This window comes from Myxine glutinosa, chromosome 12 (assembly GCF_964187855.1).
Source record: "Myxine glutinosa chromosome 12, kmMyxGlut1.1, whole genome shotgun sequence".
NCBI classification, from domain to species: Eukaryota; Metazoa; Chordata; class Myxini; order Myxiniformes; family Myxinidae; genus Myxine; species Myxine glutinosa.
The window spans coordinates 98,583,733-98,610,487 of record NC_136272.1 but is presented as its reverse complement, the minus strand read 5'-3'; the positions used below and the strand labels follow the sequence as shown (position 1 = coordinate 98,610,487).

Sequence of the window (26,755 nt, the reverse complement as noted above, 5' to 3'; positions counted from 1 at the left end):
GGTCACGTGGTTATCTTGCCGTGCAAGCATCTCTGCCGTATATTGCTGCTGTTTTGTTTTCGCATTTTGGTTATTTTGGAGCTGACGCCACCCGCCACCAGGTGGGTTCCGGTCACGTGGTTATCTTGCCGTGCAAGCATTTCTGCCGTATATCGCTGCTGCTTTTTTTCGCATGTTGGTTATTTTGGAGCTTACGCCACCCGCCACCAGGTGGGTTCCGGTCACGTGGTTATCTTGCCGTGCAAGCATCTCTGCCGTATATCGCTGCTGTTTTGTTTTCGCATTTTGGTTATTTTGGAGCTGACGCCACCCGCCACCAGGTGGGTTCCGGTCACGTGGTTATCTTGCCGTGCAAGCATTTCTGCCGTATATCGCTGCTGCTTTGTTTTCGCATGTTGGTTATTTTGGAGCTTACGCCACCCGCCACCAGGTGGGTTCCGGTCACGTGGTTATCTTGCCGTGCAAGCATTTCTGCCGTATATCACTGCTGCTTTGTTTTCGCATTTTGGTTATTTTGGAAAATTTCTTAGTTTTAACCATGGGTCCTAAGAAATTGAGTGCCAAGGGCAGTACTGAGAAGAAGAAGAGGATGATGTGCTTGGATATAAAACACGCAATCGTCGAAAAACATGAGCGAGGTGTGCGTGTTGTCGACTTGGTGAGGCGGATGTGAAGGCAGCTGAAGATTTTATTTTAACTTTTGCCGAACTGATAGAAGCCGAACGATACATCCCCCAGCAAATCTTCAACTGTGACGAGACAGGGCTCTTCTGGAAAAAGATGCCGAGGAGGACGTATATAACGGCAGAGGAGAAGAGCATGCCAGGCCACAACTTGTTCAGACTGCCGGCGATAGCTCGCCTTCTCTTTGTGGAAAACACGGTGAGATCCTTAACATCCAACAACTAATGGGACGCAAACGGGGCGCCCAGTTTAGCGGTACACACATTGATGAATCACCCTGCCTGTGAAACACCCATGACAGGTGTCAGGGAATTTGTACTGGGGGACTCACAGGACTCCAATGACCGGACACAGGTTACAAAAGGTCTAGTTTATTAAACTGTATTCACTTCATCCAATTACCAAAATGATACCGCATAATATAATGGATCAGGTTAACTCTTTTCGCTGGTCCTTCTCGTTCATCCGACACTCCCGTTCGGTCAGCGCTTCACGTAGCAAGTACTCTCGACTCCACGTTTGCTCTAGTTTATATGGACGAACTGGACTTAATCCTCTGTCCGCTGAAACGTTAATCCTTCTTCCGCTGATGCCCCGAGGTCATGTATTGCACCAAGCCCTGGCATCAACTCGCTCCCCTCCTGCTGTGATTTCCATTTACACAGTAGGAGGGTGCTCCAGCCTGGGGCTGTGACCAGGTGGACAAGAGATTACCATGTTCGGGCACATTCCTGACACTCATTTACGAACTCGGCTTTCACAGAGGTTGCAGGTAAAATGTATCTGCTTCGTTACCAGTCTTAATCAATAAGTTACCAGTGCCAATCAATAAGTTACACTGAATTACACTTCCACAATTCCCTCATCTTTTTGTTTTTGTTTATATTAACCATTAATCTAAACATCAATATAAGTAAACAATCAATCACTACAAGTAAACATCATTACAAGTATAAGTAAATAATCAATCACTGCAAGTAAACATCATTACAAGTATAAGTAAATAATCAATCACTGCAAGTAAACATCATTACAAGTATAAGTAAATAATCATAACTTTGGTAATCAAATTCCCTTAGGCATACACCGTCATCCTGCAAGAATCACAAAACATTTCGTTGGTCATTGACTCCTTCCATATTGTTCAATCTATTGCATTTGCATCACAAATATATTTTCAAAACAACACTTCACCATCACCAAGATACAACAATTTCACTTCATTTTCAAGTTTTGTAAAGCATCTGCACCATCTGGCAAAAAACGTTTGCCTCCACACAAATGTTGACTTTGTTTGAAAGGAAGGGCTGATCACTTGTGTTTGAATCCAGGTATGAAACATTTTCTCCTAATGTCTTCATAGCTCCTGCACTACTTCGTGTAGGATTTCGCTGTTGTGGTAACACTGCGGAGTCATAGACTGACCCTTCTCTCCATGTAGCATTCTTGCCACTTTTTTGCTGTGAACCATAATGATTCCTTGAACAAGGCCTTCACCCAGTTGTAGTCGACTTGCCTCCTCCCTCATTGTGAGTGGGCAGCAAGTATTGGTGTGACGTTGATTGGCCAGCAAGATGTGGAACAGGGATGCCGGATGCATCCACACTGATGTTGGGACCATGGTGTTCAGGTCATTCATGGTCCTTACCAGGAGCAACCAGCAGAATCGTGCACAGCTGTTGTGACAAGGGCACAGCCGTTTTTTGCAGCTCCATGCTGGTTCCCCGGACGTTGGTGAAGTAATAACATATGTCCCCGCATTTCACAGAGGTTGCAGGTAAAATGTCGTTGTCCTGCAACTTCTGATGTGGTGAATGTTCGAAGTCTTCGAACAAGAGTAAGTGATCGCCTTTCTTTCATATGTTGCAGTGTGATCCAGGCAAATGGTCACATAAATTTCCTTGGTGAAGGTAAGCATTCATCTCCAAGTTACACGGGAGAATGTCTTCATCATTCTTTGAGAAAGAGGGTGTATGCCACGATTAACTTCATTTTTTAGCCACAAATTTTCTTTCTTTCTTCTTCCCAATTCCGTTAGCAATCCCTCCAAAATGTGATCTCGTCTTATCCTTATGCTCAGTCATATCTGAATCTGCTTTCCGCACACACTGAATCAGATAGGGTACATCTTACCATGAAATCAGCATAATCATGTATATCTTCCGACAGTTTCACATTCAACAATTTGTTGTTTTTCCTTAACACAAAAAGTTATATTCATTTATATGCGTCACACAAATAATATTCAATCAGGTATGTATTTTATTACTAAACTAAGAATAGCATTGTATATGATTACAATCACAAACGGGAATACCTAATTCCCAACAACAATTTTCCCAAACCAACAAATTAAGCATAATGTATTATTACCATAATTCCTCTCCACTTTTTCTTTCCCTCTTTTTTTTTTTTTTTTCTCCTAACAGTGTGTCACTCGTGGTGATATGAGTTCATTGATATTGTAATTGACACAACTCATAACATTGTCGTTATGCCATTATCTTAATTCTACTGTTTATGTCGCCATAAAAGTCTTCCTTTTCTGGTTCCACATTTCTTTCCTCATTTGTCACTTCATGTGTTATCATCGTGTTGTTGGTTACCTTATTCAAACACACCGTCACTAAGGCTTTCAAGCAAGCCACCACTAAAACAATTGCCAATATAACTACTAAACCAACAAACAAGTCTGCTACTCCTTGTATATATTCATATCTATGACATAGTTATATGTCGATGACATTTAACATTATATACCAAACTAACAAGCTTCCTAAAAGGTAAATAAAGAAAATCCCTTAATATGTAACATAATCAGATTATTTGTCTTACCCTGATCCCCCTATCTCCCGGGGTTGAACTCAATCCCCTGATCATGAGTGTAGTTGTGATACATTTTTTCACTCATGCTGTATTAATATCAGCAGGTAATTGTATGTCATGTAGGCAAATAAATGTCACTATTCCAAGTAGGAATATCACATGTTGAAAATGTAATGTTTATCAATGCAAGGGGTGTTAAAATGTAATTCAAATGACTGTAAATCACGACTATCATTTATCTACCACTGAATGTTCTGCTGGGCTGCTAGGTGCAGCCTCATTTTCTGTGGGATCGTCCACCTTAGCCCCATGTGCTTGTTTGCAATGAGGGGCATGAATCCAACTTTCTATTTTGGGTCCATATTTGTTTCTATTCTTATCAATCTCCTATGGTTTATCAATTCGTTCCAAGATACCGCAACCAAAGGTTTTAACCAAAGCTCTACCAAACTATTTCCAATTTGAACAAAAATGCCAGTGAAACAATGATTCGAAGGATTAACTTCAAGGGGTCAATAAATTTATTCTATAGCCAGATCTAATTTTCCCATCCAATAGTTTGCCTTGCCACATGTCATATTATAACACCTTAATAAACCTTCGAAAAAATGTTTCCCATCTCAACAAATTTCCTTTTTTACAAATAGCCATGTGTAACTTACGTATTTAACTACAATTTCCTCTCAATTTGTTTGGCCTAACTGGCCGCAAAAGTGGCTGCCAGCATGCAGTACCGTTTTTATCTACCAAGGAAGTGTTCCACACAAGACCTCTACCAAAATGTTGTTTGTAAAAACAAATCTGGGATTTCTGATTACATGGATGCACACTCTCAGGACATTTTCAGGCTGCTGTTAACAATCCACTACGATGACTTAATTCCTTTACCCACAATCAAATAATTAGTACAAATTGAGGATATTATCCCTATCACATTCTTTTATAGATTCATTATGTTGGATCTAATTTTTTCCAATAATTTTCCACTGCTGTAAGGCGGAACAATAGCTCTCATAAGTCTTAGTAATATCGTACTTAATTTGCCCAGCAGAGAATAATTTATTTACTATCCTTTCTCATCTGTTAACCAGTGACTTTGTTTAAACTCCAGAACTGAAAACCCACAATAGTTCAAACCAGCAAATTTTCTTTACTCTTTTCCCATATCATCTATGCCTAAAACACATCCATACATACAGCACAATTTATATGCTGATAAAATTCAAGTTTATATATATAAAATCCATGAGCAGAGTATTCTGGGAAGTCAGTGTAAGACCTCTCCCAAATTTGGATGATTTTGTACTTCCTCATTTCCTTTTATGAAGCTCATATCCATAAATAGATGTTATTCTCATATACATTCTATCAAAAATGGAATCCCAAAATTACTCACAATTTTACTATTAATTAATGGCTGCTCATAACCCAGCACATCAAATTTTTTTATATTCCATTTCCCTTGACAAAAGAGATAATGTTCATAATCAAATTATATTTCTATTTTATTTTACGGATTCTCTGGATATTCAATCCCATCCACATATCCCAATCCCATCCACATATAACTATCCATTTCCAGACAGGCACACTGTCGGTGTCAACAATCTTGTAAGATTGATACACAAAAACACACACACACATGCATTATGCATATTTGTTTGCGTTGGAACCATTATTTACAGATCAGATGGGTGTCAATTTTATTTCAATTTCATAAAATTTGTCAATCAAATTCAAAATGCTTATAGACAAATGAACCAAAAGTCCATTCTTAGAAAACCTTTATGATGTCAAATTGAAATTACCCTTTCTGCCTTCACAATAATCTATCCAAATTTTGACTACACACCCATTTGCATGTCAGTCGACCATTGACCTATCAATTGTGCGGAACAATAGTCCGAAATTCCCACCTGATCATCATGTGACTCTTGTTACTTGGTTTGCCAACAATTGCAACGCAATTGTTCCAAACTTTGTAAATTTAAAATTGCTGTGCCCAAAATAGAAGATCCAATTTTGGCATTTGATCAATTAATTACTAATTTGCTTACAAGCAAAAGAAAAATGAATAATTCTTGCTCCGAAAACTTTTCAGACCCAAGAATCATCGACAGTTATTCATGTTTGTCCAGTAATCTAATTTGTTGAGGCCAATCGTCATTTGGGATTTGTCGCAATGAAGGCCTAATCATTGTCTGAGGTATCGGTCAGCACTGGTACCCTTGATCTTGGTTTACCCTATTAACTTGTCTTCCTTTTGGTATACGGACATCCTCTTTTCCAATGTCCCATCCATCCACACTTGAAACACCGGTTTCTGTCGTTGTCTGATCTGTGCACCTGTGCACTTGTATTGCTGGGCTGCATCTCTACATCCCTGAGTTGCCACTGCAATCTCTCGTTATCTCCTGAAACACGAAAAAATTCTCTGTACCGTCCTTTTTGGGGAGACAACTGGAAATCTGATGGGACAACTGTCACTTTCATTCCTAATTTCGAGGGCAGTTGTGCATTTGTCTCCTCCACTGTATCCTGTATCCTTTTTATTTTAAGTTCTAGATCCGTTATCCGTTCTTGCTGTTCCCGTTGTCTGGATTCACCATCCCAAAGATGGAATGCAAGCCAGTCTACCGTTAGATTCTGTCTCTTCCTGGCTTTCAATCTTTGTTCCAATCTTTCCAATCGACTTCGCTCAAATGTACCATCTCTTGGAAACTCCTCATCATGTCCCTTTGTCCACAAATACCAATTCTCGACCTGCCTTATAGCTTCGGCACCATAACGGTCGTACATATGATGTGTACAAGTACCTTTTTGTGGAATTTCTGGTTGTCCTTGTGTATTCTTGCAGGCTCCATTTCCCATTCTGCCTTTTATCAAAGTAGCGTTGGATGTGTTGTAGCTTGTTCCAGGTTCCTCTAAAGCTTCACTCGTACCTCCAGGAAGGATCTCTCCACCTGTTCGCACGGTGATTTCCAGAGAATCTCCCTCAGCTGTGGCTTTTGCACAATCCAATCTCACAGATCAGTATTTGCAGATGAGCCGGAGGGTCAGTATGAAGTGGGTGAATCCTCAGGTGTCCGCTCTGTTTGACGGGGAAATCACACAATGGTAACCGCACATACATATCTGTATATAAACTCACCACCTTGCTCAATTTTCCCAGGTTGTCTCCACATTGATAATATCTCGCAAAGATATCAAAGCTTCTTTCTTGAGACCGCATTTTCATCAATCAAACAATCAATATATTCAATTCAATTTATTCAGTTCAATTTATGCAATTAAATTCAATCAATTAGATTCAATCAATTAACAATTCAATCAATTATTCAATTTCAATTAATTCATCAATATTCATCAATAAATCAAATTAATCATTTTGAATGACTCCTTGCATAAGCCCTTTCCCCAATGATGTCAGGACAGGTCCATCCATTGACTGAGATCGACTCATCGGTCGTCACCTCTGGTTCGTACCTCATGTCAATTGATGAATCACCGTCCTGTCCAAGGGTCATATCTGACATATTTCCCCATTTTGCCTGGTCTCCACAAATTTTCTTTGCAACCACTAAAGGCAACTCATCCTTCATTCGTGAGACAGCCAAAATGGATGGCAGATATTAAAGTTCATTGGAAAAAATATCTCATCATTTTTTCCTTTAATAGTACCCAAAATCTCTTGGCAATTTAAATTTCGTAAAACTCCTGAAATAAGACTGTAAAATTCCTTCAATCATGCTAAATTTTGAAGCTCCATTGCTTGTAACACCCAATTTATCCCATAGGGCTTGAAAGTTCTTTCCCAAGTTCATGCAATCATTCTGCATTTGAACCCTATGATATCATTCATAATAATCATCATGATTTTATAGTCATGGTCATATCATAATCATCTATTTAAAACGAACATTTCCTTTATCACCACAATTATGTGGTATAATCAACAATAGAATAAAACTGTACATAGCAACAGGCTACCTCATGGCCACTCAGTATACCTATTGACAATAAGTCATAACAATATCGAATAATCATTGAACAATTCAAAAATCGCTTCCACTGCTCCAGCCGCAGCATTCGTCATTTTGTTTGCTCATCCGCATGACCAAAACGAAATAAAGGGAGCTCAACCATTACACAGCGCTTTTAATGGCGCATGCCATAGAAACTCAACGCAATTTCGACTCAGCCAGAAAACGAGCAAATTTTGCAGGATGTTAACTGGAATTAGTCGTGAAAATATATCCAAAATACACAAAAAATACACATCCACAAAATAAACAACAAACCCAAACAAACCCAAGGTCGACCCTCTTACACAGTAAATTACATCATTTCAGCATCGTATTGATTGCTGAAATATTCCAGGGTTTATACATACCTTAAAAGAGGTATGCGTGGTGTTGCCCCCTCCCACGTTTATTCCAGGGTTTATACACACCTTAAAAGAGGTATGCGTGGTGTTGCCCCCTCCCACTTTTAATTCCTCATTAAATTCCTCATTAAATTACTTATTAAATTACTTATTAAATTACTCATTAAATTACTCATTAAATTACTCATTAAATTATTCGTTAAATTACTCATTAAATTACTCATTAAATTACTCATTAAATTATTCGTTAAATTACTCATTAAATTATTCGTTAAATTACTCATTAAATTACTCATTAAATTACTCATTAAATTATTCGTTAAATTACTCATTAAATTACTCATTAAATTACTCATTAAATTACTCATTAAATTACTCAGTAAATTACTCATTAACTTAACTTACATAGTTTCAGCATTGTATTGATTGCTGAAATATTCCAGGGTTTATACACACCTTAAAAGAGGTATGCGTGGTGTTGCCCCCTCCCACTTTTAATTACTCATTACATCGTTTCCATTAAAAAAACATCGCTTCTACTGCTCCAGCCGCAGCATTTGTCACTTTGTTTGCTCATCCGCATGACCAAACCGAAATAAAAGGAGCTCAACCATTACACAGCGCTTTTAATGGCCCATGCCATAGAAACTCAACGCAATTTCGACTCGGCCAGCAAACGAGCAAATTTTGCAGGATGTTAACTGGAATTAGTCGTGAAAATATATCCAAAATACACAAGAAATACACAAAAATACACTCCCACACAAATAAACAACATTTATTCCGTTCAACAGAACAAACATTTCCTCTATCATGACACGCATGTCTTCAAAATTATATGACCAAGAGAAAAAGTAAAATTAATTAAAACTGCGGGCAGTGATGATCCGGGGACCATACCGCTCCATCCTGATTGGACGAGTGCGTGCTAGAGTCGTTAACAACGACAGTCCAGATCCGATTGTTCAAAATTTCAACTCAATCGATCGAAAAATGAACGCAGGGATGCATTTTAAAGGTGCAGTGGCACTAACTGAGTTGCCACGAATATGGCCATCACAAAATATTTTCCTTAATCAATTGGCTCATAGCATAACCAATCATATCATTCAACTTCTTCCTGAGTGTGAAGAATATCCAATCATATCATTCAACTTCTTCCTGAGTGTGAAGAATATCCAATCATATCATTCAACTTCTTTCATAAGTGTGAAGAATATCCAATCATATCATTCAACTTCTTCCTGAGTGTGAAGAATATCCAATCATATCATTCAACGTCTTCCTGAGTGTGAAGAATATCCAATCATATCATTCAACTTCTTCCTGAGTGTGAAGAATATCCAATCATATCATTCAACTTCTTCCTGAATGTGAAGAATATCCAATCATATCATTCAACTTCTTCCTGAGTGTGAAGAATATCCAATCATATCATTCAACTTCTTCCTGAGTGTGAAGAATATCCAATCATATCATTCAACTTCTTTCATAAGTGTGAAGAATATCCAATCATATCATTCAACTTCTTCCTGAGTGTGAAGAATATCCAATCATATCATTCAACGTCTTCCTGAGTGTGAAGAATATCCAATCATATCATTCAACTTCTTCCTGAGTGTGAAGAATATCCAATCATATCATTCAACTTCTTCCTGAATGTGAAGAATATCCAATCATATCATTCAACCTCTTCCTGAGTGTGAAGAATATCCAATCATATCATTCAACTTCTTCCTGAGTGTGAATAATATCCAATCATATCATTCAACTTCTTCCTGAGTGTGAAGAATATCCAATCATATCATTCAACTTCTTTCATAAGTGTGAAGAATATCCAATCATATCATTCAACTTCTTCCTGAGTGTGAAGAATATCCAATCATATCATTCAACGTCTTCCTGAGTGTGAAGAATATCCAATCATATCATTCAACTTCTTCCTGAGTGTGAAGAATATCCAATCATATCATTCAACTTCTTCCTGAATGTGAAGAATATCCAATCATATCATTCAACCTCTTCCTGAGTGTGAAGAATATCCAATCATATCATTCAACTTCTTCCTGAGTGTGAATAATATCCAATCATATCATTCAACTTCTTCCTGAGTGTGAAGAATATCCAATCATATCATTCAACTTCTTTCATAAGTGTGAAGAATATCCAATCATATCATTCAACTTCTTCCTGAGTGTGAAGAATATCCAATCATATCATTCAACGTCTTCCTGAGTGTGAAGAATATCCAATCATATCATTCAACTTCTTCCTGAGTGTGAAGAATATCCAATCATATCATTCAACCTCTTCCTGAGTGTGAAGAATATCCAATCATATCATTCAACTTCTTCCTGAGTGTGAAGAATATCCAATCATATCATTCAACTTCTTCCTGAGTGTGAAGAATATCCAATCATATCATTCAACTTCTTTCATAAGTGTGAAGAATATCCAATCATATCATTCAACTTCTTCCTGAGTGTGAAGAATATCCAATCATATCATTCAACGTCTTCCTGAGTGTGAAGAATATCCAATCATATCATTCAACTTCTTCCTGAGTGTGAAGAATATCCAATCATATCATTCAACTTCTTCCTGAGTGTGAAGAATATCCAATCATATCATTCAACTTCTTCCTGAGTGTGAAGAATATCCAATCATATCATTCAACCTCTTCCTGAGTGTGAAGAATATCCAATCATATCATTCAACTTCTTCCTGAGTGTGAAGAATATCCAATCATATCATTCAACTTCTTCCTGAGTGTGAAGAATATCCAATCATATCATTCAACTTCTTCCTGAGTGTGAAGAATATCCAATCATATCATTCAACTTCTTCCTGAGTGTGAAGAATATCCAATCATATCATTCAACCTCTTCCTGAGTGTGAAGAATATCCAATCATATCATTCAACTTCTTCCTGAGTGTGAAGAATATCCAATCATATCATTCAACGTCTTCCTGAGTGTGAAGAATATCCAATCATATCATTCAACTTCTTCCTGAGTGTGAAGAATATCCAATCATATCATTCAACTTCTTCCTGAGTGTGAAGAATATCCAATCATATCATTCAACTTCTTCCTGAGTGTGAAGAATATCCAATCATATCATTCAACCTCTTCCTGAGTGTGAAGAATATCCAATCATATCATTCAACTTCTTCCTGAGTGTGAAGAATATCCAATCATATCATTCAACTTCTTCCTGAGTGTGAAGAATATCCAATCATATCATTCAACCTCTTCCTGAGTGTGAAGAATATCCAATCATATCATTCAACTTCTTCCATAAGTGTGAAGAATATCCAATCATATCATTCAACTTCTTCCATAAGTGTGAAGAATATCCAATCATATCATTCAACTTCTTCCTGAGTGTGAAGAATATCCAATCATATCATTCAACTTCTTCCTGAGTGTGAAGAATATCCAATCATATCATTCAACCTCTTCCTGAATGTGAAGAATATCCAATCATATCATTCAACTTCTTTCATAAGTGTGAAGAATATCCAATCATATCATTCAACTTCTTCCTGAGTGTGAAGAATATCCAATCATATCATTCAACGTCTTCCTGAGTGTGAAGAATATCCAATCATATCATTCAACTTCTTCCTGAGTGTGAAGAATATCCAATCATATCATTCAACTTCTTCCTGAATGTGAAGAATATCCAATCATATCATTCAACCTCTTCCTGAGTGTGAAGAATATCCAATCATATCATTCAACTTCTTCCTGAGTGTGAATAATATCCAATCATATCATTCAACTTCTTCCTGAGTGTGAAGAATATCCAATCATATCATTCAACTTCTTTCATAAGTGTGAAGAATATCCAATCATATCATTCAACTTCTTCCTGAGTGTGAAGAATATCCAATCATATCATTCAACGTCTTCCTGAGTGTGAAGAATATCCAATCATATCATTCAACTTCTTCCTGAGTGTGAAGAATATCCAATCATATCATTCAACCTCTTCCTGAGTGTGAAGAATATCCAATCATATCATTCAACTTCTTCCTGAGTGTGAAGAATATCCAATCATATCATTCAACTTCTTCCTGAGTGTGAAGAATATCCAATCATATCATTCAACTTCTTTCATAAGTGTGAAGAATATCCAATCATATCATTCAACTTCTTCCTGAGTGTGAAGAATATCCAATCATATCATTCAACGTCTTCCTGAGTGTGAAGAATATCCAATCATATCATTCAACTTCTTCCTGAGTGTGAAGAATATCCAATCATATCATTCAACTTCTTCCTGAGTGTGAAGAATATCCAATCATATCATTCAACCTCTTCCTGAGTGTGAAGAATATCCAATCATATCATTCAACTTCTTCCTGAGTGTGAAGAATATCCAATCATATCATTCAACGTCTTCCTGAGTGTGAAGAATATCCAATCATATCATTCAACTTCTTCCTGAGTGTGAAGAATATCCAATCATATCATTCAACTTCTTCCTGAGTGTGAAGAATATCCAATCATATCATTCAACTTCTTCCTGAGTGTGAAGAATATCCAATCATATCATTCAACCTCTTCCTGAGTGTGAAGAATATCCAATCATATCATTCAACTTCTTCCTGAGTGTGAAGAATATCCAATCATATCATTCAACTTCTTCCTGAGTGTGAAGAATATCCAATCATATCATTCAACCTCTTCCTGAGTGTGAAGAATATCCAATCATATCATTCAACTTCTTCCATAAGTGTGAAGAATATCCAATCATATCATTCAACTTCTTCCATAAGTGTGAAGAATATCCAATCATATCATTCAACTTCTTCCTGAGTGTGAAGAATATCCAATCATATCATTCAACTTCTTCCTGAGTGTGAAGAATATCCAATCATATCATTCAACCTCTTCCTGAGTGTGAAGAATATCCAATCATATCATTCAACTTCTTCCTGAGTGTGAAGAATATCCAATCATATCATTCAACTTCTTCCATAAGTGTGAAGAATATCCAATCATATCATTCAACTTCTTCCTGAGTGTGAAGAATATCCAATCATATCATTCAACTTCTTTCATAAGTGTGAAGAATATCCAATCATATCATTCAACGTCTTCCTGAGTGTGAAGAATATCCAATCATATCATTCAACTTCTTCCTGAGTGTGAAGAATATCCAATCATATCATTCAACTTCTTCCTGAGTGTGAAGAATATCCAATCATATCATTCAACCTCTTCCTGAGTGTGAAGAATATCCAATCATATCATTCAACTTCTTCCTGAGTGTGAAGAATATCCAATCATATCATTCAACCTCTTCCTGAGTGTGAAGAATATCCAATCATATCATTCAACTTCTTCCTGAGTGTGAAGAATATCCAATCATATCATTCAACTTCTTTCATAAGTGTGAAGAATATCCAATCATATCATTCAACGTCTTCCTGAGTGTGAAGAATATCCAATCATATCATTCAACTTCTTCCTGAGTGTGAAGAATATCCAATCATATCATTCAACTTCTTCCTGAGTGTGAAGAATATCCAATCATATCATTCAACCTCTTCCTGAGTGTGAAGAATATCCAATCATATCATTCAACTTCTTCCTGAGTGTGAAGAATATCCAATCATATCATTCAACCTCTTGGTTGTCCTTGTGTATTCTTGAAAGTAATTAATTCCGTAACTCAATATTACCTCTATTTATATATACTAGGGCGTGCCCGCCCGTACGTGCTTGCAAAAAAACACACGTGCAAGCAACAACAAAAACTTTGAAACCACGTGGCAGTTACGACCACAGAACCACCCTCCTATTTGCATGGAATGGTTTGGTCCATTCGCAAAGCCAAAACGAACGACCACAGAACCACCCTCCTATTTACATGGAATGGTTTGGTCCATTCGCAAAGCCAAAACGAACGACCACAGAACCACCCTCCTATTTACATGGAATGGTTTGGTCCATTCGCAAAGCCAAAACGAACGACCACAGAACCCTCGCCATTAATATCTATTGTAAGCGTGCCAAATCAATAAGTATCAATTTTTTCTATGAGCCTCGACCAGAGAGTGGTTGCTACTCACAAAACACTCGTCGCTAGCTGTTCCATTGTCTGCCGATTCCCACTCTGCTGTTTTTGTCTTATAATCTCCAAACAAGAACAGTACACATTTCCTGTAATTATCTCTCATAATCAGGATAAATTTGGAACAGCCCTTAAACTAACATCAAGCAGATCAATTTTTATATTTTATGCAATTTTTTTTTTTCATCGCCATCTTTCACAGTAATTCTGGACCGGCATGAGGGGGGGTTGTCTGTCATGAATTTATAGGCATGGCGGGAAAACTGAAAAAAATTATTTATTTAAAACGGGTGTACACGATTGTACACGTGTACGGACGGACCTTACCGAACCGGCAAACAAGTCGCTTCATGCACATCAGTGGTGCGTTTCTTCGTGGCGCGTGTCAGAAGAATTACACAGCGCAGGAAAAATACGTATTTACAGAAATCGTTTAAAAAAAAAAAAAAAAACTCGGATAATCGCTAAAATCGTTGTGGCCGGTGTACCATATTGGAAATATATATATATATAAATATAATTCCGTTTCCCGGTTCCCTGTCGCTCGCCGAGCGCCGAGCAAGTCAAGTGCTTCGAACAAGTGCAAAAAAAAAAGTAGTACTTTATACGTGTGCGGGTGGGTAAACGAGTGTACCGGCCTTACACGTCCTGGAAGCAAGCGGTCGCAAGGTGCACACTTGCTCCGTTTGCTTCCAGGTCACAGTAAGGCCCTTTAATAACCAGCGCAAAAATATGTATTTACAGAAATCATTTAGAAAAAAAAACGAATAAATTGCTACAGTCGTTTATCGAAATCCCATTCGTGATGGCTCACGCCACCTATATCGCGGCATCGGTGCGCAAAGAAGCCCCAGACCACCTGCTCCCCCATGTATGTACCCATAACTTCCAAGTTCGTAAATCATATTGGACCAAACAAGACACACTCACCTTTTAAAGACTTGTTTGTGTCCAGTTGATGTCAGCGGTGCCTCCAAGATTGTCAGGGAATTTGTACTGGGGGACTCACAGGACTCCAATGACCGGACACAGGTTACAAAAGGTCTAGTTTATTAAACTGTATTCACTTCATCCAATTACCAAAATGATACCGCATAATATAATGGATCAGGTTAACTCTTTTCGCTGGTCCTTCTCGTTCATCCGACACTCCCGTTCGGTCAGCGCTTCACGTAGCAAGTACTCTCGACTCCACGTTTGCTCTAGTTTATATGGACGAACTGGACTTAATCCTCTGTCCGCTGAAACGTTAATCCTTCTTCCGCTGATGCCCCGAGGTCATGTATTGCACCAAGCCCTGGCATCAACTCGCTCCCCTCCTGCTGTGATTTCCATTTACACAGTAGGAGGGTGCTCCAGCCTGGGGCTGTGACCAGGTGGACAAGAGATTACCATGTTCGGGCACATTCCTGACACTCATTTACGAACTCGGCTTTCACAGAGGTTGCAGGTAAAATGTATCTGCTTCGTTACCAGTCTTAATCAATAAGTTACCAGTGCCAATCAATAAGTTACACTGAATTACACTTCCACACAGGTTATAGCTGGGTCGGGATTCAAACCCAGGCTGGACAGTTTAGAGTCAAGTGTGCGTACCTCCAGTCCAGGCCATCCTGCCAACTTGTATGCTGCATACAGGTGAAATATAAAGCGCGAGATATTTATATATATACTGTATATTTAAAAAAAAATTAGTGTGGTTTTTGGCGGGCTGGAACGGATTAATAGCATTTCAATGCATTTTAATGGGGAAATTTAATTTGAGAAACGAGCAAATTGAGTTACGAGCTCGGTCACAGAACGAATTAAACTCGTAAGTCAAGGTTTCACTGTATATATATATATATATATATATATATATATATATATATATATATATATATATATATATATATATACACAAAGAATTAAGTTAAGCACCCCCCCCCGTTTTTTTACAACCTCGCACATTACAAGTTTGTTGTCGTCACAACAGTGTAATATACCCATGTTATTGCTATATTTTCTGGAGAAGTGATATTATGGTCACATAAAAACATAACAATCATGCCGTTTTCAATATTTTATTCTGAATAATTTAAGGTGAAAATTTTTGGGAATTTTAGGCATATTTTCACCTCAATTTAAGTATGGAGCTATAGGTCCATCACGGACAGTGTGGATGACGTTTATGTTTTCTAACGTACAGTCATTGTTCTGAGAAGACCTCTAGCGATCTTTGCGTCAATAACGTGTGTAGGACCCACGTGATCGGATCACTGACTCAACCCTACGTCTCATAGACCCTGTAAGCCGTCGTATGCGTTGCTGTGGCAGGTTGTTCCATTCCCGATGTAATGCACGTTCCAATTCATCCAGATTGGCTATTGGAGGGACCATCTTCGCAATTTGTCGTCCCAACATGTCCCGAACGTGCATTACATCGGGAATGGAACAACCTGCCACAGCAACGCATACGACGGCTTACAGGGTCTATGAGACGTAGGGTTGAGTCAGTGATCCGATCACGTGGGTCCTACACACGTTATTGACGCAAAGATCGCTAGAGGTCTTCTCAGAACAATGACTGTACGTTAGAAAACATAAACGTCATCCACACTGTCCGTGATGGACCTATAGCTCCATACTTAAATTGAGGTGAAAATATGCCTAAAATTCCCAAAAAATTTCACCTTAAATTATTCAGAATAAAATATTGCAAACGGCATGATTGTTATGTTTTTATGTGACCATAATATCACTTCTCCAGAAAATATAGCAATAACATGGGTATATTACACTGTTTTGACGACAACAAACTTGTAATGTGCGAGGTTGTAAAAAAACGGGGGGGGTGCTTAACTTAATTCTTTGTGTATATATTGTGGATCTGTCGCCGGCCTTCTCCCCTTACCAAGGGGGGATTAGTCCCCTTGTCTTTGACTGACCAGGTGTGACCCGAGGCCTATGACGTCCCTTCCGGACAGTGCGAAATAGGGTGTCAGGACCAAATTCGTGATTACCTAAATACTCACGCTGCCCTGAAGCGAGGAGACAAGCCTCGCACGAACCACGTGTGTTGATACGCCGAGCGGTTGCGTACACGCGATCCGCGCCGTTTAGATGGTGGAACCCGATTCAAGCGGTTCTTATTCGTACCACGCTTAGTCAATGGAGAAATCACAAAGGCGATCGAATTGGAAAGCAAAGGAATAACAGGTTTAATTATTATTATTTACAATGTACAATGGTAGAAGAAACAGAGACACAGAGCAATCCTTAAAACAGTCTTATACTTAATCCCAACGACACGGGCCCGTCTCACACACACACGCACACGGGGATTGCAGATGGCAGGGCGATGTTCACCAGTCCAGGGATGGCTCTCGTGCAGTTCTCTCCGGTCCCCGGCACGTCCTTTGGAGATGGAAGTAGGTGAAGGCAGGAGCTCGCCGCGTGTCGTCTAAACGGAGCGAGTTATCACGGGGCGAATTGGTAGGGAGCAGACTTTGACGCGGCTGGCGGTTATCCACTTGCGGCTATGGCCGCGCTTACTCGCGTGGGTGAAAAGCGCAATATGCGTTACCGGCGCGTCTGGCTGCGCCCGCGTACTTGGCACAGTTCAACGCCTCTTCTTCTCTCTCTCTGCGCAAGTCCTTAAACAACGCGCGTATCCTCTGCAAGTTCTCAAAACAACGCACTTATCTTGCGAGTCCGAATCCTTTCGCCACCGCCGTCCAAGTCCTCGTCCTGCTGGTAAGTCCTTTTATCTCTCTCTCTCCTCTGCGAGTCCTTTCACCACGAGCAAACCCCCTCAAGTCCTGTCGTGCACTTTGCGCAGCGCGTTATTTAGGCACGCCTCGCGAACCTTCTCGAACTCACCAGACGTGCCTCACCACGCCCTCTCACGTCATGCCGCTAGAGTCCTGATTGGCTGGTGGCTCCTACCGTCATCGCCTCTGCCGCTCCGATCTCAACGCCGCCCCCACCCTTTTTAGGCCGACCTCGTGTTACTCGACTAGTGGGCAGCCAATGCTTAACAAACTGGATCGAGGCTAGGGTGGCTGGGAAATCGGTGGCAGGTAAAGCCTATTTTCCTGTCTTTACACAACGCAGGCACTAAGAGGGGAAATTGCCTATTCTTACACATACTAAGACATAACTATACTACAAATGGTCCTTTATGTTGTTCGTGTGACTAACTATGGGGGGCAACCCATAACCTTTAATGACTTTTTTTTTTTTTTTTTTTTTTTAAATACTGAATCAAGGCTCGTGAAAGAGCTGACAACCACGAGGGAAAGACAGCACAGGGAGACCACGAGGGAAAGACAGTACAGGGGGAAACATTCATTAAAACACATTCAACAAAAAAACTTCAATGTGCCAATCTCAAAACCGTAGCAATATATATATATATATATATATATATATATATATACTGTATATATATATATATACTGTATATATATATATATATGTATATATATATATATATATATATATATATATATATATATATATACTGTATATATATATATATATGTATGTATATATATATATATATATGTATGTATATATATATATATATGTATATATATATATATATGTATATATATATATATGTATGTATATATATATATATATATGTATATATATATATATGTATGTATATATATATATATATGTATGTATATATATATGTATGTATATATATATATATATGTATGTATGTATATATATATATATATATATATATATATATATATATATATATATATATATATATATATATATATATATATATATATACATGACTGGTGTTGGCTTCGCGGTTAGGGTGCTGGCTTGGGATCCTATGATCCTGAGTTTGAATCCCGGTCGATCGCTGAATTAACACCAGGGGGGTTGACTCAGCCTGTCATCCTTCCGAGGTCGGCAAATTGAGTACCAGCTTGCTGGGGTGAATGATCCCGGTGTGGACCCCGATTTAGAATAGGTACATCGCATCCCTGCGCATCGTAAGAGGCGACTAAGGGTTGGGGTCAGGAAGGGCATCTGGCCATAAAAACATTGCCTCAAACAGGGAACCATGATTGTCATGGGGCCCGCAAGGCTAACCCCCGTTATAGCGGAGAAAATGGCCTTAAAATGATCATTCATATATATATATATATATATACATACATACAGTCATACCCCGTTTTACGCCATTTCGACCTACGTCAAATCCGACTTTACGCCACTCTTCTAGGGTAAATTTCAGTTCAACGAACGTCATTATGTGCGACTTTACGTCACTCCTACGGATGTGAAAAAAATTAAACAATTTAAACGATTGGATGTTTTAACGATCGTTGATGGTTTTTTTAACGTTGATGTTTTAACGATCGAAACAATTTAAAATACAATAAAAAGCACATTTAAAATATTTTAAAATGTACGTACAGTATAGGTACGCGTAGCTGCTGGTTCTCATTCAAAACAATGGCGACGCCATATGCATTTTGTCCTGTGCTGCGGTCGCGTGCTTGCTTTGCCTTTCGCTGGTATTTTTGTGATTATTCCTTTCCTGTGTAAAGGTTCCTTTACTGTGTAAAACAACCAACGTAACGTGGCAACGGCAAAACATGACGATGCCGGCTCGGACGTACAGTATACGTTTGTATATATATATAGGCAGGACCCAGTACCTCCAATGACGGGGGCTCATAGTGCGAGAGGACTGGGGGGTGATAGTGGGAGATAGTGTCCGATGTAGAGGGATGGTAGCTCTACCATCCCTCACGTTGGGGCAAAGGAGCAGTAGATTTATGGGGTTTGGCAGTGTGAACTAGTCGAGGGCGGGCTAGGATATTGTTAAGGATTTAGAAGGATGACAATAGGAGACCGAGATTTAAGTAGAGACATTGATACAGGTAGAGGGGACGTCGTCAGATTAGAAGGATGTTAATGACGAGGGAAGTGCTTAGTATAAGGGAAGACAGGGAAAGCACAAGTATTAGAGGGAAGTAGTTAGTTAGATGATGCTGTGTGTGTGTAATTGTGGGTGCCCTTGGGCTTGGTGAAATGAGGCATTGGTCGAGAATGGTTGTGTGTGAGAATCTGGTTATCGTTGAACTTGGTGAAATGAGGCAATGGTCTGGGATGACCAGATAAAGTGTATGAGTGGTGTTTTGAGGACATGTGTAATGGTGTTGAGTGTTTGACTTGCATGGGGTGCAAGTGGATAAATGGAGAGAATACTTGGTGTGTGGGAATAAATGGTGTGTGGAGTGAGTAGTGTGGATTGAGTGGTGTGGAGTGCATGGTGCGAAGGAGTGGATGGGGGAGGATGGACCCCTTCACGAATACCCGGGGAGGGTAGTTTAAAGTTAGGTAGAGGGAGTAGGTAAATTGTTTGGAAATTGACATCTGTGTTGCAGGGAGTAGCAAGTTGTTGCTCTGAGGAGTGTATGAGTGAGTGGAATGGCTGGGCGTGTGGGCTTAATTAGTGAGTATGGTTAAATGGGCACTCCGCCACTGGTAGTCTGTCGGCCAGGTGAGGCCGCAGGTAGGCTCTGGGAGCCAGGTAGCGTTCAGTGTAGAGTTCAGTGGGGCCCGAGGATCCTAAGAGAGGACCCAGGTAGCCCAATGCCAGAGAGGGCATCAGAGGGGTGAGAGAGCCAGGAGGGCCTTCCCCGAGTTAGGGTAGTTGAAGGAGCTAGGCAAGCTCGGGTGGCGACTTCAGTGGCGGAGGTGCGCAGGTAAGTAGGACCTGCTGGTAGAGCCACACAACCCAGCCCCGAAATTGTGCGAAGGCACAGATAGAAAAAAGGGGGAAGTGAGACCCCAAATTTGGTAGGGCACCACAGGGTGGGTCAATGGGAATTGGTTTTTAGAACCACATAGTGTAAAGAGGCCAATTGATTGGCAGGGCAAGACCCTGGGTAGTTTAAAGAGTTAATGTCAATTAGAAGGATAGTTAGGATGAAATCTCTTCGCACCATCCACATCCACTCACCAAGGTGACAGGACTCCACATCAGGTTTTGCAGATGATTTGGAATGAAAGACGCATCATGGCGTGGGTGAGACATTGTGTTTATTCCATCTCTTCCTTCTTGGGAGGGATTGGAAACGAATTTGGCATAAAGGGGGATAGAAAGAGACAAGACGGTAGAGACGGAATTTGTAAAGTGTAAATACAGGGAGGGGCAAGGGTAGTGTAGGTTGACATGGGGGGTGACGAACGGCTAGGGACGAGCTTTCTCCACTCGCTCTCCCGTGCCCCTCATGTTGCATTACCTTGTTTTGACGTGTACCCTTGCACCCTTTCCCCTGCTAACCTCTGCTTTGTCTTTCCTCCCCACCCATGGACCCATATCCTTTGTTGAGGGGAGTGTGCAGGAACCCTGAGGGGTGCGGCTGCACTTTTGTAGTAGATCTACCAAGTAGATACCCTTGATGCATATCCTTGTAAAGAACCGATCGACGTGTGCATGTGCACATGTGCATGGATTTGCAAATGCCTGCCTGTACGTCGTCGTTTCTGCGTATATCGCATCGTCCAAAAATAAAGAAGCAAGCAACTTCGGCCGCTCGAGGAAAGACGGGGCACGCCTAGGACTCGGAGGCAAGCGTCGATCCCCGGGCGGCCGGGTTCACGGAACCCTGAGCTCGTTCGTTCGTCACAGACGACACGACACGAACATCGGTGAAACTGCTCGGACACGTTGGGTAAAGCATGCCGTGGTGAAGCGGGCCGCAGAGCCACTCGGCACACAAGCCAGCTCACGGTCGACACTTCCGTGCCGGTCACCCCGTTCGAGGAGAAGACCCGACCGATAGAAAACAACGGAGGGACTCCCGACGGGGAGCGGCAAAGATTCAGGGCGAAGCCGCAGCCTCCTCCAGTTATTTACTCTAGTTTTACGAATTACGGGGTTTGTCTTCATTTTAAGGCATTTTTAAGACATTACGCCCGGTTTACGTCAAAAACCGAGTTACGTCACGGCTTATGGAACCAATTAATGACGTAGGCCGTGGTATTACTGTATATATGTATATATAATTATATATATATATATATATATATACAGTATATATACATACATACATACATACATACATACATACACACACACAGTCATGGCCAAAAATATTGGCACCCTTGCACTTTTTTTCAAATAATGCAACATTTCTTCCAGAAAATTGTTGAAATTAAAAAATATTTTGGTATCCACATATTGTGTTGGTATCCACATATCCACAAAGTGTTGAACAAAACAAAAAAAAGCTGAAAAAATTACTAAATCTTAGCTTATTCCACACAGAAATTCTAAAATGGCCCAGACAATATTATTGGCAACTTTTGAAAGTTGTTCGAAATAATTAGATTTCAAGCAGGTGATTCTCTTTTACTCTGGAATTGAACACACCTGTGGTGAGTTGCAGGTGCCTGCAATATAAAAATCACTCATTCAACCAGTTTGAATGGAGGAAAGGAGTCATTCTGCTGTTTTGTGTCGCTGTGTGTACCGCAATGAGCATGGAGAAAAGAAAGAAAACCAGAGAATTGTCTGAGGAGGTCAGACACAAGATCGTAGCCAAGCATGGACAATCTAAAGGCTACAAGTCCATCTCCAGAGACTGTGATGTTCCTGTGTTCACCGTATGCAATGTTATCAGGAAGTCTAAGGCCCATGGCACTGTAGCCAACATCCCTGGACGTGGATGCAAGAGAAAACTTGATCTAAGATTGCAGCGAAGGATTGTTCGAATGGTGGAGAAAGCACCTCGATCAACTGCCAAACAGATTCAAGTTGAGCTTCAGACCCAAGGTACGACAGCTTCAACTCGCACCATCCGTCGCCAATTCAATGAAAGGGGGTTCTTTGGTACAAGACCCAGGAGGACCCCACTGAGAGAGACATAAGAAAGCCTGACTGGAGTTTGCCAAAACACACCTGAACAAGCCAAAATTCTTCTGGGAGAATGTCCTGTGGACAGATGGGACCAAATTAGAGCTTTTTGGTAAAGCACATCATCTCCATGTTTCTATGTTGGAGGAGGTTCAGTGATGCTTTGGGGTTGTTGTGCTGCCTCTGGCACTGGGTGCCTTGAATGTGCGCAGGCCATCATGGAATCAGTAGATTACCAAGACATTTTGGAGCGCAATGTTCAACCCAGTGTCAGAAAGCTTGGTCTCCGTCGAAGGTCATAGGTCTTGAAGCAGGACAATGACCCCAAACACACTTTAAAAAGCACTAAGGAATGGTTCAAGACAAAATGCTGGACTGTCCTGAAGTGGCCAGTAATGAGTCAAGATCTAAATCCCATTGAACACCTGTGGGGAGATCTGAAAACAGCAGTTTTGAGAAGGCACCCTTCAAATCTGGGAGAACTGGAGTTGTTTGCACAAGAAGAGTGGGCCAAACTGCCAATAGAGAGGTGTCGGAAGCTCATCCATGGCTATAAGAAGCGCTTGATTGCAGTTATTTTGTCCAAAGGCTGTGCTACCAAATATTAAGTCGAAGGTGTCAATAACTTTGTCAGTCATTTCTTTTTATTTTCTGATTTATAAGGATATATTAACTTATGAATCAAAAACAAAGGTTCTATAATATTAACAGTGAAATAAAGAATTGTGGAGACCAAATACTTTTGTCAATTTCAACTTATTTTTCGAGAAAATTGTGAGTTAGTTGAAAAAAGTGCAAGGGTGCCAATATTTTTGGCCACTGTTAGCCACTTTCAACAATAGTTGAAAAAAGTATCTAATATAGCATGCCGGGTATCATTAATACTGTTGCGGTTTTGCGAAGCCCGCTCCCTTACCAAGGGGAGATTAAGCCCCTTGTTCTCCTTGGGTCTTCACGACCGCGAGACTGAGTCGCCACTTCCGGTCAGACGTGGAAAAGGGTTTCGGGACAATTTTCGCACGTATGCTCACGCTCACGTTCATTTGCTCACGCAATCCATCCATGTTATACCTTGCTTCGTTCCTCCATTTTTCCACGTCGATCCCCTGGGTAGCCATCAATGCATTCATTCCATTCCTGTCACCCTCCATATATGCACTGAAATGCACCATAAAAAGGCCCCGGTCCATTGGCACTGCGGGCCCGGCTCTCGCCGTCACGTACGAGGGGCCGCCATTTTCGTTACCAGCTGCCGCACCCTTTTCAGCCTCCACTACCAACTGTCTCTGCAGGTCCTGAGTCATTAATTTCTCTTCTTCTACCCCCACCGGCATTCGAACGCCTTGGGCAGCCATGGTACGAATATAATTTGGCTTTAACAACTAAATTTCGTTCGCTCGTAATTTCGAGTGCGTGAAGCGCACTCCAGGTCCAATCCCACTCCCGGACACCAAATGTTGCGGTTTTGCGAAGCCCGTTCCCTTACCAAGGGGGGATTAAGCCCCTTGTTCTCCTTGGGTCTTCGCAACCGCGAGACTGAGTCGCCACTTCCGGTCAGACGTGGAAAAGGGTTTCGGGACAATTTTCGCACGTACCTAAGTACCCACGCCGCCGCAGAAGCGGGGATCGAGTCTCGCACGAACCACGCGTAATTGAGTACACCCGAGCAGATGGCGTACCACGTGGTCCATGCTGTTACCTTGCTATTGGAACCCGATCAGAGCGATATAATTCGTACCATGCTAAGTCAATGATGGAGAGACAAAAGCGGTCGAATCAAAGGAATAACAGATTTAATTATTATTATTTACACAATGTACAGTGGTAGAAGAAGAAGACACAGGGCAGTCTTAAGCAGTCTTACTTATTACCCAGACAATGGGCCCACTCACACTCACAGGGGGATGAAGGAAGAATTGTTCATGCACTGAACGCGCCGGCTTTGGTCGTCCAGGAACAGCTCACCCGACGTGGCCCTCTGGCGGTCACGGCAGTTATCCCGACGAAGGCAGGCAGGCAGGCGGGAAAATCCTCGCGGTGCGTATCTCAGCAAAGGCAGGCAGGCAGGAGAATATATGCGCATCTATGGCCCGGCACGGCTGTCTTTCACAGCGCGATTAATACAACTGCACGCTTTCACTCTCGTAACTGACACAGCGTGTCTCCTTGGGGATCTGACTCTAGCTCAACTGAGAACTCAACTGAGGCAGGGATCTGCCTCCAGCTCAACTGAGAACTCAACTCGTAACTCAACAGAGGACCCCGGCTCATAACTCGGCACTCCAGCTCATAACTTGGCGCATCCCCTGTCATAACTGAGCGCTCCGAACCGACTCTCATAACTCAGCGCTCCCCTCTCATAACTGAGGTGGGGGCTCCGGGCACAGGGTTATATTGGCCCCGCCCTAGCCCGCATCGAATGTTCCAAACCCCGCCTTTTGCCGCAGTGGTAAGCCACTCCCCTCGAGCCCTGATTGGCGGCTCGTGCTTACTGGTCACTCCCACTCCTCCTGCCCCGCCTTCCTTCAGCCTTGATCGACTTGTTCAGGCCGGCCTCGTGGTATTTTGTGCCAAAACCCAAAGCATCGACGCATCATAAGCATCGTAAAGGACCTAACTCTCATTATTCTACTCAACGCAAAACACAGGAAAGGTCTACGCTTACATTTACTATGAAATAACAGCTTTAAACGAGGCTACCTGTTGTAGTGTAACTAAACTAGGAGGGTAAATTAACCTTTTATTGTAAAAACACAAAACTGCAACAATACATATACATATTTTTAAAACCTGACGTGCTGGCTAAATTCTGACTACAGATTTGAAATTGGCTGCCCAGATTTAGCCAAAAACGCCTGCATTTCCATTAGTAGCAGACGAAACGTATTTTATTTTATTTTTGCCCTGTGTAACCCATTCCATTCACAAAGCTTGTCTCTATGGACAGCTCACAAGAAAGAAGCCATTCCTGAAAAAGGCACATCTGAAAGCTCGTATGGAGTTTGCGAAAAAGCATCTTGATGATGCTACAGGCATGTGGAGAAAGGTTTTGTGGTCAGGCGGGACAAAATTGAACGTTTTGGTCTAAATTCAAAGTGTTTGTCCGGTGCGAGCCTAACACTGCACATCGCACCATCAACACCATCCCTACTATCAAGCGTGTTGGTGGCAGCATCATGTTATGGGGCCGGTTTCATCAGTAGGGACTGGCAAGCTTGTCGGGATAGAAGGGACAATGGATGGTGCAAAGTACAGGAGAATCCTTGATGAAAACCTGTTCGAGTCAGCCATGAATCTGAAACTGGGTAGGAGATTCACATTTCAGCAGGACAATGAATCGAAGCACAAAGCTGAAGCCACAATGGAGTGGCTGAATGAGAAGAAAATTAATGTTCTTGAGTGACCCGGTCGAAGTTATGACTTGAACCCAATTGAGCATTTATGGCGAGACTTGAAGATTGCAGCCAATCAACGATCCCCATCAAACTTGGCAGAACTAGAGCATTTTTCACGTGAAGATTACTATTCTTTACCGACCCAAAACGACTCAACAGTCATTGCTGCAAAAGGGCTTCCACCAAATACTGACCTGAGGGGCTGAATACCTTTGCAACCAGTGCATTTTGTTTTGTACCTGTTTTTGCAGGTATTTCTAACATGTAACCTCCTTTACCTATAAGTGTTCAGTTAGGTCTCTTCAGTTATGAATAAAAAGTTCATTTGGAATTTTTTTTTCCCGGAATTCGTAATTCATCTAAATGTGGCATTATTGGTCAGGGTCGGAGGTCGGTGTGAGTACCTTTTCCGGTCACTGTATGTGGAAACTGCTCTTTTAAATCTGCTGCTATTTCCACTAAAGTGTGTAACCATGATCGACTTAAGATCGAGAG

At 40.9% G+C, this 26,755-nt stretch overlaps 1 protein-coding gene across 2 annotated transcripts in view; it reads left to right on the top strand.

Annotated features, from left to right (window-relative positions):
- The window catches only part of CWF19L2 (CWF19 like cell cycle control factor 2), a 102,722-nt gene that overhangs the window by 5,968 nt on the left and 69,999 nt on the right, over positions 1 to 26,755 (top strand). The gene's annotated exons all lie outside the window — the stretch shown is intronic.